Here is a 12,797-nt window from a genome sequence, read left to right on the forward strand (position 1 = left end):
AACGTGAGTAATGAGTTTTCAATAAAAGAAGTTGGAGGGATAGAATCTGAGACATAGAAGGGAATGGAATTCTTTGTAAGTTATGAGTAGAGGAAGAGATTGGTGGGAATAGATTGTGAAATTGGATCCACAGATTTTTTTTTAAGATTTAGAAGTGACCAGGTAGGCTGTAGCAAGAGTTTATAAGCAAAGAGGTCTGGCATGGATGGTGTTATATAGAGCTTTGTATGGATAAGGAATTGAGGCAAAAGTCAGTCCTAGAAAGTGTTTAGATGTTTTGGAAGTATATGGATGGAAGGGCTTAGACAGATAGATTCAAAGGCAGGGAGCTAGAGTAGGAATCAAAATGTTTTAAGTTTAAGGAAACATTTGTGAATGGGAAGACGGAGGAGGTCCGGAAGTAGCTTGGTATAGAGAATGTATCAGAAGTATTTAGGGATCCATACATGGAGGAAATTGGGCATGAGAGTTGACATAAGGAGCATAGATGGGCAAAGTGTTCTAAAGTGAGGCGTCTACAGACATGACATAGTTGGCATGAGGCAGAATCCAAGACAGGTGACTTGAGGAAACTAAGGTTGAGCTTTGCAAAGTGAAATCTGATAATCTGGATCTGAGAAAACTGGGGAATGAGACAGTGTCAGACAAGCTATCAGAGAGGAAAGTACTTCAAAGGAGGAAGTCATGTATATACTGGTGCAAGTAGGAGGAAAAGGGAGACGGAAGACCAAGTTCATAGGAATGTCTGGCTAAAATGGTAGGGACTGTCTCTGAATCCCTTGAAAAGGACAGCAAAGGTCAGATGTCTTAGTTAGGGTTTCACTGCTGTGAACAGATACCATTATTAAGGCAAGATTTATGAAGAGCAACATTCAATTGAGGCTGGCTTACAGGTTCACAGATTCAGTCCAGTATCATCAAAGTGGGAACATGGAAGCATCCAGGCAGGTATGGTACAGGAGAAGCTGAGAGTTATACATCTTCATCTGAAGACTGCTAGTGGATGACAAACTTCCAGGCAGCTAGGAGTACGGTCTTAAAACCCATACCCACAGTGACACACCCACCTCAATAAGGCCACACCTACTCTAATCATGTCATTCCCCAGGCCAAGCATATACAAATCGTCACAGATTGTTGAGTATCAAAATCCATCTCTGTGAAGACAAAAGGGGCTTGGGAGCAGACATCCAGCAGTATTGAAAACAAAGTGTCTTTGAGATTTAGGATTAAAAAGTGAGTGATGTTATTGGGAATAATGGAGAGGACAACCTAAGGGTAAGAGACTTACCAGAGTAGAGGGACAACAGTAGCATTAATGGAGTCAAGTTCTTGGAATAAGTGAAAGGTTTTGTTAGGCTTTTTGAATGTTAATATCTAAGTATCATGAGTAAAAAGATAAGACATAGAAATGATGGGTTTGAGGTATGACCAGAGGCTAGTTTAATGGTAGGGAGTATTGGGGTTTGGAAATGTAGGCAGAAGCAACTTGAATTTGATAGAGAGAGATTTATACTGTGTAACAAGAGGAGAGGTGGTATCTCATACAATGGGGTTGACTAAAGAAGTGGGCAGAGGGCAAGAGTGGCTTTGGGATTTGAAGGGTGGGAATGTACAAATAGAGGCTGAGAAAAGGAAGGATGGATGGAGGAGTGTCCTGGAAGCTGCTGTCTGGGTAAAAGACAAATTTTATGATACTTTTAGAGAAGACATGCTTTCCTAATAAGATAATAGGACATGAGGGGATGAGAAGAAAGGACTGGGAAAAGAAAAAAATCTTGAAAGGAGAAATTTAAGGAAGGAGTCAGGAGGGGACCAGGGGACTGGTTGTATATTCTGACTGGTGAGAGAGAGGGGTGAGTGAGACTCAAACAATAGCATAGACAGATGGAAATAAGTCTGAAAAAACTTTTCATATAACTTAAATTCATTTCTTGGGCCCACAAATGACTTTCTCAAACCCTTATGACTTACTTAAGCTTTCATATCTCCAGACCTTAAGACATTTTCTTGGCCATCATAACTGCAGTCCTGTATATATTTTAAATTACTTTCTTAGACCTCCATATCTTATTACATTCATTTTTTCTTGACCTACATAACTTACTTGTATGTTTCTCATAACCCTTAGAAACTCAAATAAAATTTAGCATGAAGCCTGTCAGCAAGTAATCTCTACATATGAAATAGACTGACCAGACTGCTTTGTGTTTGCTGTTGTTAAAGCTACAGTTGGCCACCAAGGTCCTCAGAGATCTGAGAAAAGTAAATTTGAGTAGGAACTATAATTTAAATGGGGTTTGCATTGATGAAAGTGATGGAGACTTACAGTGTGTCTTTCTTGGACCCACCAGGGGTATGAATGAGACAAGAACCTTCTATTAGTTTTAAGCTTAGGCCTTTTGCTGGGACAGTCTCTCAGCTAGCTCATCTAACTTAACCTGACTATCTGGTCTGCAACTGCCATATGGATAGCACTATACCTTTCCCTGCTCTGCTCTGATCCATGTCTGTTCCTTTCCATGTATCTCTAAATCTCCATTCTCTCCCTCTCCCTCTCCCTCTCCCTCTCCCTCTCCCTCTCCCTCTCCCTCTCACTCTCACTCTCACTCTCACTCTCACTCTCACTCTCCCTTTCCTTCTCCTTCTCCCTCTCTCCATGGAAGTTCTGCCTTCCTCCTTCCTGCCCTAGCTATTGGCCATCTGATTTCAATTACAAACAATCAGAAGTGAGAAGAATCTAATACATTTTTATATTGCCTTTCAACAGATGAGGAAGGATGAATATTTACAAGACAGAAAGCCCAGAGACGGACCATAAAAATGGCAATACCAAAATCCTGCCAGAACTTAGCTCTCTGCAAGTACAGAATGAACAACTGAAAATACAGAGACATAAATTCACACAATGTGAAGGAAGATAACCCCAACATCTCCCCTTTTAGATTGAGAAATAGCTTTATTTCTAACATCAATAAATTGTATACAATAAAAAGAATTATGAGAACTATCAGGGAAGAATCACATTCACAACATCTAGTGCATTTGTACTTGGCAAACTTAGTGAAAGTACTCCACTATCTGTCCTATCTTGGTGAGTCCAAAGTTCTGCACCTAAATCACTTTCTATCACTATTCAAGCTCTCATACCGCTAACCTTCACAACTTGCATTTGCTAACCTTAAAACATCTTCTTAGATACTAAAGTAGTTTCTTATATCCTAAACAACTTAAGCTTTTATATTTTTACCCTTTAACAAAAAATACTGTAACTATAGGAAAACTGTAACTATAACTAACTATTCTTCAACTCCATCAAAGACCTGAGAAAGATAAATTTTACCTTAGTAAACAGGAAGTGCAGAGCAAGCAGCTTCCAACTCTATAGACATAACAGAGACAATTGGCTGCCTGGACAGTCACCAAAGGTTCCTCTTTGCCTTTGGGGCATCCATCTTTGACCCACTGGCCCAGAAAACTCTGACAGACTTTTCTATGAATCAGGAATTTTCAAGAAATGTCCAGTTTTGTTTTGGCAAACTGTGTCAATCAACTTCCCAGTGTCCTACTTGACCACAGTTTGGACAGCATGTAGTCAGCAGTTGTGATAAGGGGCAGCTTTTTGCTCAATGCCCATCTGCAGTGGGTTTGGCCTAATGCTGCTTGTATTCTAATGTTAATTTGGGTCCCCAAAACTGCTTCCAGGACTTTCTGCATTCAGTTTCTGGAAACCTCCCCCCAGTTGGTTCTGATTGGTAAATAAAAATGCCAAGAGTCAATAGCTGGGAAGGACAGACAGAAGCCTATCTTTGGAATTTTCTGGGCTTGGGACTGAGAGGGAGGAGGAGGAGAAGGAAAGGATCCACCATGCCTAAAGAGTGTGGAGGAAAAGGACATGTCATTCCTGAAAAAGTACAGAACAGAAATGCATGGCCAACATGTGAAGGAGCCAAGAGAGTGTGATCCAGAGAGTGGCCCAGTTGGGCAGCCCTCTGGGTCCAGAGCAGCCAAGATAGGACATAGAATTAGTAAGTAATAACTCTGGATTAACCAAGTGGAGGTTAGGCAATGACCCAGCTATCGCGCTGTTAAAGGCATATCAAAATATAAAGGCTGATTGTGTGTCTTTCATTAGGGAATGCAAATCATTGAGGCCAGAAGTGAACCCACCAGTGAGATTTATTAGTTATTTCAACAACCATAGTCTTCTTCAGAGTAGAATGGGGTGCTATCAGATCAGGAGTTGACTTGTCTGTCTGTCAGAAAAGCCTTTTGTCATTAAAATATATTAAATGCTATATTCTGTAAATCTCTGAAGTATTAGAGGGCCACCTATCTATCTAAAGTATATACAAATAGACAAACTTTGTTTCTAGTTAAATTTGCGAACATATACAGAAGGCTAAATAAAGCTTATTTCTGCAATTAACTCAACTAGTTTATTTATAATAAAGTTTGTTTATTTATAAGTGACTGACTACTAACTTACATTTCATCATTGTTCTTAACAGTTTACAAAAGTAGCTTTCATAAGACTGGGCTGAACACTATATTTTAAGTGAGTTGCATATGCACATGTATCTTAAACAAGAGTTGAATCATAAATTGTAGGGAGCGGCGCGGCAGCTGTATGATAATGAGGTGAATCTGGCGCCCTCCTAACAACAGTACTGAGCATGCGTGGGGTTTTGCACCTGACGTCAGTCTGGCTGGGGCGGTACTATGCTAAATGGGAGTTCATGCCGCGCCAATCTCTGGAGGACAAGTAGCTGGGATGGCAGTGGGGTGACTCGTGCCCCACCAATCCCTGAAAGAAGATTAGCATACTGTTGTGTATATAAGCTGAGCGGCTTTGCTGCTCGGCATGGTAACACTTAAAGCTGTAACACTTGGAGCTGTAACACTTGAAGCTGTAACAATTAGGGCTGGCTGCCGCCACCTCCCTGTATCAACAAAGAAGGTGTCCTGCAGTAAAGGCTGTTGAGAAGAATCCAACCGTGTTGCATCTTCCTTGCCAGACGAGGTGGCCGAGACAAAGTGGTGGCCCGTACGGGGACGAGGACATCCTCGTGGATCTCAGAACTCTTCAGCTTCAGGACGAGCGACGTCGGAAAAGTTCCCGGTAAGGGACGATAAAGTTCTCTGGAGGTGAGCAGAGACATGGAAGCCTTGGTTTAGAGGCTAAAAGGTCTGCAGTCTGCAGCAATGTTGTTTCCAATGGATCCTTTGTGGGTAAGGCTTGTAATTTTGTTTATTTTTTTCTTTGTGTGGGAAGCCCTTAGAGCAGTTAGGACAGGTCAGAGGGTCCTTGCAGAGCATCAAGAAAGTATGTCAGAGGGAGAAAAGGTCCCAAAGAAAGAAAAGAAAAGAAAAGGAGATAAAAAGAACAGAGAGAAGGCAGAGATAAAAAAAAAGAGGATAATCAGGACCAGGAAACAAATAAGATATATTCTTCTTTAAAAGCCTTGACCTTAGAAATGTCAGACAATCTAGAAAGCATCACTGACAGCTTAGAGAAAGTGAAAGTAAAGGTAGAACCATCGGTCCCGGGACTCCCGCAGAGCAACAAAGGGAAGCGCAGGACTCGACCTCAATTCCACCACCAGACTCGTATTGACCCCTCGAATGGGAACTCAGGTGGTGGATACAGATTTTAAAGGCCCCAGTAAGCAGAATTCAGAAGTATCACAGAAATTGAAAGCATGTGCAAAGATAAAGATTTGGGGTAGTGGTAGTGGTGAAAAGGGGACAAGGTAATAATGGTAAAATGTTTTTGTGTATGTGTTCTTTTAGAGTTATGTTAAAATCTAGAGAAACAAAGTTGATTCTCATAGATGCTTTTAGTCTTTGGACCCTGACTAGAGACAGTTTACACCCTAGACAAGAGAGAGAATGGGGTTGAGAAAACCAGTCCTCCCGAACTCTCCACAGATGCTTTGGCAGAAGAAGGAAATGAGCTTAAACTTTTTGGAGCTCTCCTGGGAACAGAAGGAGGTGGGAGACGTCTTGCCTCCTTGCTGGCTCCTATTGGAGAAGTGCTTATTTCTGGTTCTGGGTTCTTTAGGTAGGATGTCTGGGGCCCTTTGGTGGAACACCATCTAGTTCTTTTCCTCTGTGTCTATTGTTTGTCCTTGGTGCACCAAGCTGTGGATGTATGTCAATTTATGTCTGGGTTTTGCTTCTCGTTGCTTGAATGTTTTGTGTTTCATGTTTAAAAGAAAAAAATGGTTAAAACTTTAAATACTGGTTAATTCACCGATTGATGTAGCTTTAACTCCTTTCAAGAAAGGAACAAATAAATAAAAAGTTTCAATTGGCTTTTGGAGCCTGCATCTGTAGCTAGAAGCCTAAGTCGGCTAGACAAGCTCCCCCGGGGGCTGGCTAAATGTTTATACTAGCCGCCCTAGAAGCGGCCTATACAAAAGTAGTTAAGGTGCTTAAAAACAATCAATTGTTCATAGCACCTGAAAAGGTTCAAATGGGCCAAATGGGAGAATATTTAGGAACAAAAATCACTCCTCATAATATTTCTCCTCAAAAAATTGAATTACGAAAAGACCATTTAAAAACATTAAATGACTTTCAAAAATTACTAGGAAGCATAAATTGGATTCGACCCTATATTAAAATGCCCAATGTAGATTTACAACCACTTTATGAGATCCTGAAAGGGGATTCTCAGCTTACTTCACCCCGTGTTTTAACCAAGGAAGCATGATTATCCTTGAGGAAAGTAGAAGAAAGACTAGAAAAGGCAATACTAAAAAGGTACAAGGAAGAGGAAGATCTGCTTTTGTGTATACTGAGAACTTTTCGTCAACCTACAGGAGTATTATGGCAACAAGGTCCACTTCTTTGGATTTATCCCCATATTTCTCCTAATAAAACCCTTGAATATTACCCTTCTGCTGTTGCACAGCTTGCTGTATTAGGCGTTAAATCTTGCATTCAGCATTTTGGTATTTTACCAAAGAAAATTATTATACCATATATGACTGCTCAGGTAGAAACATTGTGTGCCTTGATAGATGATTGCGCCATATTACGCTGTAGTTTTGATGGAGAGTTTGACAATCATTATCCTAAGGATCCGTTGCTACAATTTTTTACTGAACATCCAGTGATCTTTCCTAAGATCACTGCCTCAGAGCCTTTGTCTGGAGCGTTAGATATTTATACAGATGGCTCCAAAACAGGTGTAGGTGCCTATATGGTTGATTCTCAAGAACCAGTATTAATTCAATATAGTCCAGGTACCCCCCAAATTACAGAATGTAAAATAGTATTGGAAGTTTTCAAAAGATTTCATGATTCTTTTAATTTAATTTCTGACTCTGCTTATGTGGTTAATGCGGTGCACTCACTTGAAATTGCAGGGCCAATTCGGTCGACTAGTACTGTATGTCAAATTCTTTTAGAATTACAAAATTTGATTTGGGCCAGAAAAAATAAATTTTTCATACAACATATTCGAGCTCATACTAATTTGCCTGGTCCCATGACTAGTAATAATGCCCTGGTAGATGCTAGTACTCGTAGAGAGTTTATTTTTCATGCTGCTCCCTTTGACCTCGCTAGAGAATTTCATCAAAAGTTTCATGTACCTGCCTTTACTCTTCAACAAAAATTTAAATTCTCTAGAGCGGCAGCTTGTGATGTGGTGTTAAGTTGCCAGAAATGTGTTTAATTTCACCACCCTCCTCATGTGGGGATTAACCCTCGTGGTCTGATCCCGCTAAAACTTTGGCAGATGGATGTCACACACATATCTCAATTTGGAAATTTAAAATATGCTCATGTTTCTGTTGATACATGTTCTGGTATTATACACGCTACTCTGATGACTGGTGAAAAGGCTCGTAATGCCATTAACCATTGCTTAGAGGCATGGGCAGCCTGGGGAAAGCCTGATAGTCTCAAGACGGACAACGGGCCTGCTTACACTGCAAAGTCCTTTCAGGCATTTTGCCAGACAATGCAGGTCAAACATATTACAGGATTGCCATACAATCCCCAAGGTCAAGCAATTGTGGAAAGAGTACATCGTACCTTAAAAGAGCTGATAGAAAAACAAAAAGAGGGAATTGCCAGCAGCCGAACACCAAGAGAACAACTTTCTTTAGCTCTTTTTACTCTAAATTTCTTAATTTTGGATGCGCATGGCCGCTCTGCTGCGGATCGCCATACTGCTACTACACCTATAACTAATGCAGAAGTAAAGTGGAAGGATGTCTTAACTGATAAATGGCGTGGCCCAGATCCTGTGATCTCGAGATCTAGGGGAGCTGTTTGTGTTTTTCCGCAGAATCAAGAAAATCCAATTTGGGTACCTGAGCGCTTGACTCGAAAATTGCCTTCTGCTCTTCCTGAAGATGAGACTACGAACCCTACTATTGCTACTGGGAATGATAATACAGGTTAATTCGATCACCCTGTGAGCTATTGCCAGATCCTGGCCAGTACCCATGCCAGTTCATAGCAATTCTACTGTTTTACCAACCTTTTTCTCTACCTCCTGTTTGCGTGATGTTCCCTGTATAGTGCCAACTGGAGAAATGCCCCAACGGTATGCCGCCACTAACGTTTCTCTGTTGCATACCTTATGTTTTACCATTAAAGACTCTTCCCTGCCCTGTATTTGGTTACGTAGAGCCACATTAGCTAATTGGTTGAATCCTATAAGTGACAGCGCAATGAACACCGGGATCACCCTGGTTGCTTTGAGTCAAATCGCCCAGGGAGTCTCTTCACCCAGCGAGGACATGTCAGTCGATAGTTCTGCTGATCTGAACATTACAACACTAATTGTGATGCATAATTGTAGTGTTCCATCACGCCCAGGGCAAGGTAACTATGCACAGAATAGCTCTACCCGTCATAGAGTCTTACCCGCTTGCCCCCCGCATCAAGAGTTTCCACCTAATTTTACCCCATGTCAGAGTCCATTCCATAGAACAAAACAATTCCTACCGGGATTTGAATTTTCCCCTCCTCTTGGCCATGTACAGTATGATTGGGGGGGAGAATAAGACTGGCAAGCATAATCTCTGGCCTTGGTTTCAATGGGTGCTGTCCAATGAGCAAGGGGCATATACATCCCTGACCCCCTTTGCTAGGTTGATGGGTTAGAACTTCACGCTGTATAATGTTTTGGCTACCAGAAAAAATGATACCAGGTTGACCAATATTCAATATAATAACCTCTTGGAACAAAATACTGCCACTAGTACTTCAATATGTGTTAGATCACCTTTTTTCTTTCTGATAAGCACTAATGTCAGCAATGGTGTTTTAAATTGTAATAGCTCTGATGTAGTCTGCTATTTAGCTGAATGCTGGGATGGCAACAATGACACCTCAGTGATGGTCAAGATTCCCTCCTTTGTGCCAATCCCAGTAGAGGCAAACCCAGATAGTTTTCCTATTCTTAATTTGCTGAGAACCAAAAGAGATTTTGGAATTACGGCAGCCATAATTTCAGCCATCGTGCTGTCTGCTGCCGCAGCTACCACAGCTGCAGTAGCTATGACCAATCAAATACAGACGGCTGAGACTGTCAATCAGATTGTAGAAAGAACTGCAATGGCACTAGAGATACAAGAAGAATTTAATACTCATTTGGCATCTAGCCTTCTATTAGCCAATCAAAGGATAGATTTAGTTCAAGAACAAATTGAAGCACTGTATCATATGACACAGCTATCTTGCGTTTCCTCCCTAAGAGGTTTATGCATTACTCCTTTGCAAGCCAACTTTTCTCAGCATTCTCAACAGAGCAAAGAAATCTCAAATTATCTGAAAGGAAACTGGTCCATGAAAGCAGAGCAACTATCCAGACAATTGCTGATGCAGATTGCTGTCCTCAACAGCACTAGGCTGGACCCCATCACCATTGAAGACTTTACCTCATGGGTTACCAATGCTTTCTCTTTTTTTAAGGAGTTTGCCTGGGGAGCTATTGTCCTCCTGGGATGCGGAGTATGTCTCTGGCTTATTGGCCGTTTAAAAAGGGAACATGGCAGACACAAAGCGGTTGTTTACCAGGCTATGACCGCCATTGACAATGGTGCTTCTCCCAATATATGGCTGGCCTCTTTGAAAGATTAAGAGTTCGCCCTAGATCATTTTTGTCACAGTCATGTGGGGTCATTGTATCCAGGGACGGGCAACTTTCCTCAAGCTCGGACCAACCTAAGACACGGGGCCCGTTGGCGATAGGGTGACCCAACGACGGGTAAGGCTGAGTCATCATCAGGAACGACCTAAGACAGGAGCAATGACAAGATTGACGTGACACCCAGATCTAGACCAGTCATTTTATTAAACAAAAAAGGGGGAGATGTAGGGAGCGGCACGGCAGCTGTATGATAATGAGGTGAATCTGGCGCCCTCCTAACAACAGTACTGAGCATGCATGGGGTTTTGCACCTGACGTCAGTCTGGCTGGGGCGGTACTATGCTAAATGGGAGTTCATGCCACGCCAATCTCTGGAGGACAAGTAGATGGGATGGCAGTGGGGTGACTCGTGCCCCACCAATCCCTGAAAGAAGATTAGCATACTGTTGTGTATATAAGCTGAGCGGCTTTGCCGCTCGGCACGGTAACACTTAAAGCTGTAACACTTGGAGCTGTAACACTTGAAGCTGTAACAATTAGGGCTGGCTGCCACCGCCTCCCTGTATCAACAAAGAAGGTGTCCTGCAGTAAAGGCTGTTGAGAAGAATCCAACCGTGTTGCGTCTTCCTTGCCAGACGAGGTGGGCGCAACAATAAATATAGTAGTTATAGCAAATGTAATTTTTAATTTCTACCACCATACAAAAATCCATACCAATCTAAAGGATTTGAGATTTGTTGCTTTCTAGTCTAAAGAGATATAAAATAACCTTTTCCATGTCAAGAAGATGCAATAATCTAGCCTTTTGTCCTTACATCCCTTTCCTCCCTTTTGTTTGCTTTTTCATCCCCTTTCCCCTCTTTTCCCCTTAACACTAGATAGGAGAGGAAATGGATGTAGGGGAGAAGGGGAAAGAAAGAGAAAGAAAGGAAGGAAAGAAGGAAGGAAGGAAAGCAGAAAGAAAGAAAGAAAGAAAGAAAGAAAGAAAGAAAGAAAGAAAGAAAGAGAGAAAGAAAGAGAAAGAGAAAGAGAGAGAGAAAGAGAGAGAGAAAGAAAGGAGTCAGAGATTCCTGATTCCAGCCTCCTTTGTTTTCTCCCCGACCGTGACCAATAACTACTTGCAACCCATTCCCCTAAATGACAACAAACATACATAACCCACCAAATGACCAAATGCCACCCACCCACATCTCACCTCTCGGGAATGAGGATGTCGTTTTCTTTTTGATTGTATATTTTACTTATTTACATTTAAATCTACAAATGTTAGATTGTTTCCTGCTGACTGGAGGCATGGCATCTTTGGGGGACTCTAAAATTGGGATATCAGCCAAGTCCTGGGAAATCTGACTTTCTTTTGCTGTCCAAGATCTATGACATAGAGAGTGTGGGGTTTAACTGAAGTCCTGGATAAAGCAGTGCATGAGGCTGCATCACATTAAGTTCCAGAAAACCACCCCAAGCTTTGGGAAGCAGCAGCCAGGCACAGGACCTTGCAGAGAGAGAGAGACTATAGCATCAGTGCACTAAGACTCAGGTACCCACCCACTGTACTGGCTGTGCAAAGGAACCACTCTCCAGGAGGCATTGCCTATGCCATCAGGTTCCTGGCTTCTTCGAGGTCTCCACCACGCAGGACTCCATGCCTGAGTACTCTTGTCCAGCTCCCATATCTGTAACTCTAGCCATAACCTGGGATTTCTGTCTAAATCTAGATTCAGTACTCCATGTTGCTATGCCTGGGGTTTTTGCTGGGGCAGCCTCCCAGATAGCTCATCTAACTTAGCCTGAGTATCTGGCCTATGACCTACCACATGACTAACTCTATACCTTTTTCTACTCTGCTCTGATCCATGTCTGTTCCTTTCCGTGTCCCTCTCTGAGCCTTCCACTTCTGCTTCCTTCTCCTTGGGTCACTCTTGTCCCCAGAAATTTTTCCCCCAACCCTTCCTTCCCTAACAATTGGCCATAATATTTTATTACAACCAATCAGCAGCAAGACAACATTAAATACATTTCTAGATTACCTTTAGATGATGAGAAAGGAAGGATATTCACAAAATAAAAACCCAGTAATGGACCATAGAAATGACAATACCAAAAATCCTGCCAGCACTTAGTGCTCTACCAGTAGAGAATTAATAACTGAAAATACAGAGACACACTTCCACACAATGTGATGAATTATGACCCCAACGGAGATTTACTTAGTTATTTGAGGGTTACATGTTTCATTGCAGAAGCAGTTGGTCTTCAACTGTCACCCAAGAGAAGCAATTAATCTTCAGTTGTTGCACAGAACAATAGACAGTTGGCTATCAGACTCACAGCTGAGGAATTTTTCCTGTGGCGGAAGAACTTGGAAAAAGTGACATTATTTTGATGTGGCTGAATATCCAAGTCATTCCAAAAGTGTCCAAATTTTGTTTAGGTTCACACTGGCAGGTGAAGAATAGGGCAGTTTTTCCCAGTGGTTAGTGTTACCACATCCAGGTGAAGTCATGAGTGAGGTGTCTCATCTGTCTTCTTTGGATAACTAAGTTTTTTGTTAGGATGGGTTTCTGATTATTGTGGGAGGTGTTGCAGGATATTTGATTACACTGAGAACTCAACTTTGTGTTACTGCAAAAAAAAATGGTTTTAGTTGTATTGTGACTCAGCATTGGCACACACCTTTAAT

At 41.8% G+C, this 12,797-nt stretch overlaps 1 long non-coding RNA gene across 1 annotated transcript; it reads left to right on the forward strand.

Annotated features, from left to right (window-relative positions):
* Positions 1–4,864: 4,864 nt before the first annotated feature.
* On the forward strand, positions 4,865–9,215 carry LOC148002957 (uncharacterized). Its single transcript, XR_015631260.1, has 2 exons — positions 4,865–5,122; positions 8,306–9,215. It is a non-coding gene; the product is annotated as an uncharacterized LOC148002957 (long non-coding RNA).
* Positions 9,216–12,797: the final 3,582 nt, after the last annotated feature.

This window comes from Rattus norvegicus, chromosome 10 (assembly GCF_021556685.1).
Source record: "Rattus norvegicus strain SHRSP/BbbUtx chromosome 10, alternate assembly SHRSP_T2T, whole genome shotgun sequence".
Classification (NCBI taxonomy): Eukaryota; Metazoa; Chordata; class Mammalia; order Rodentia; family Muridae; genus Rattus; species Rattus norvegicus.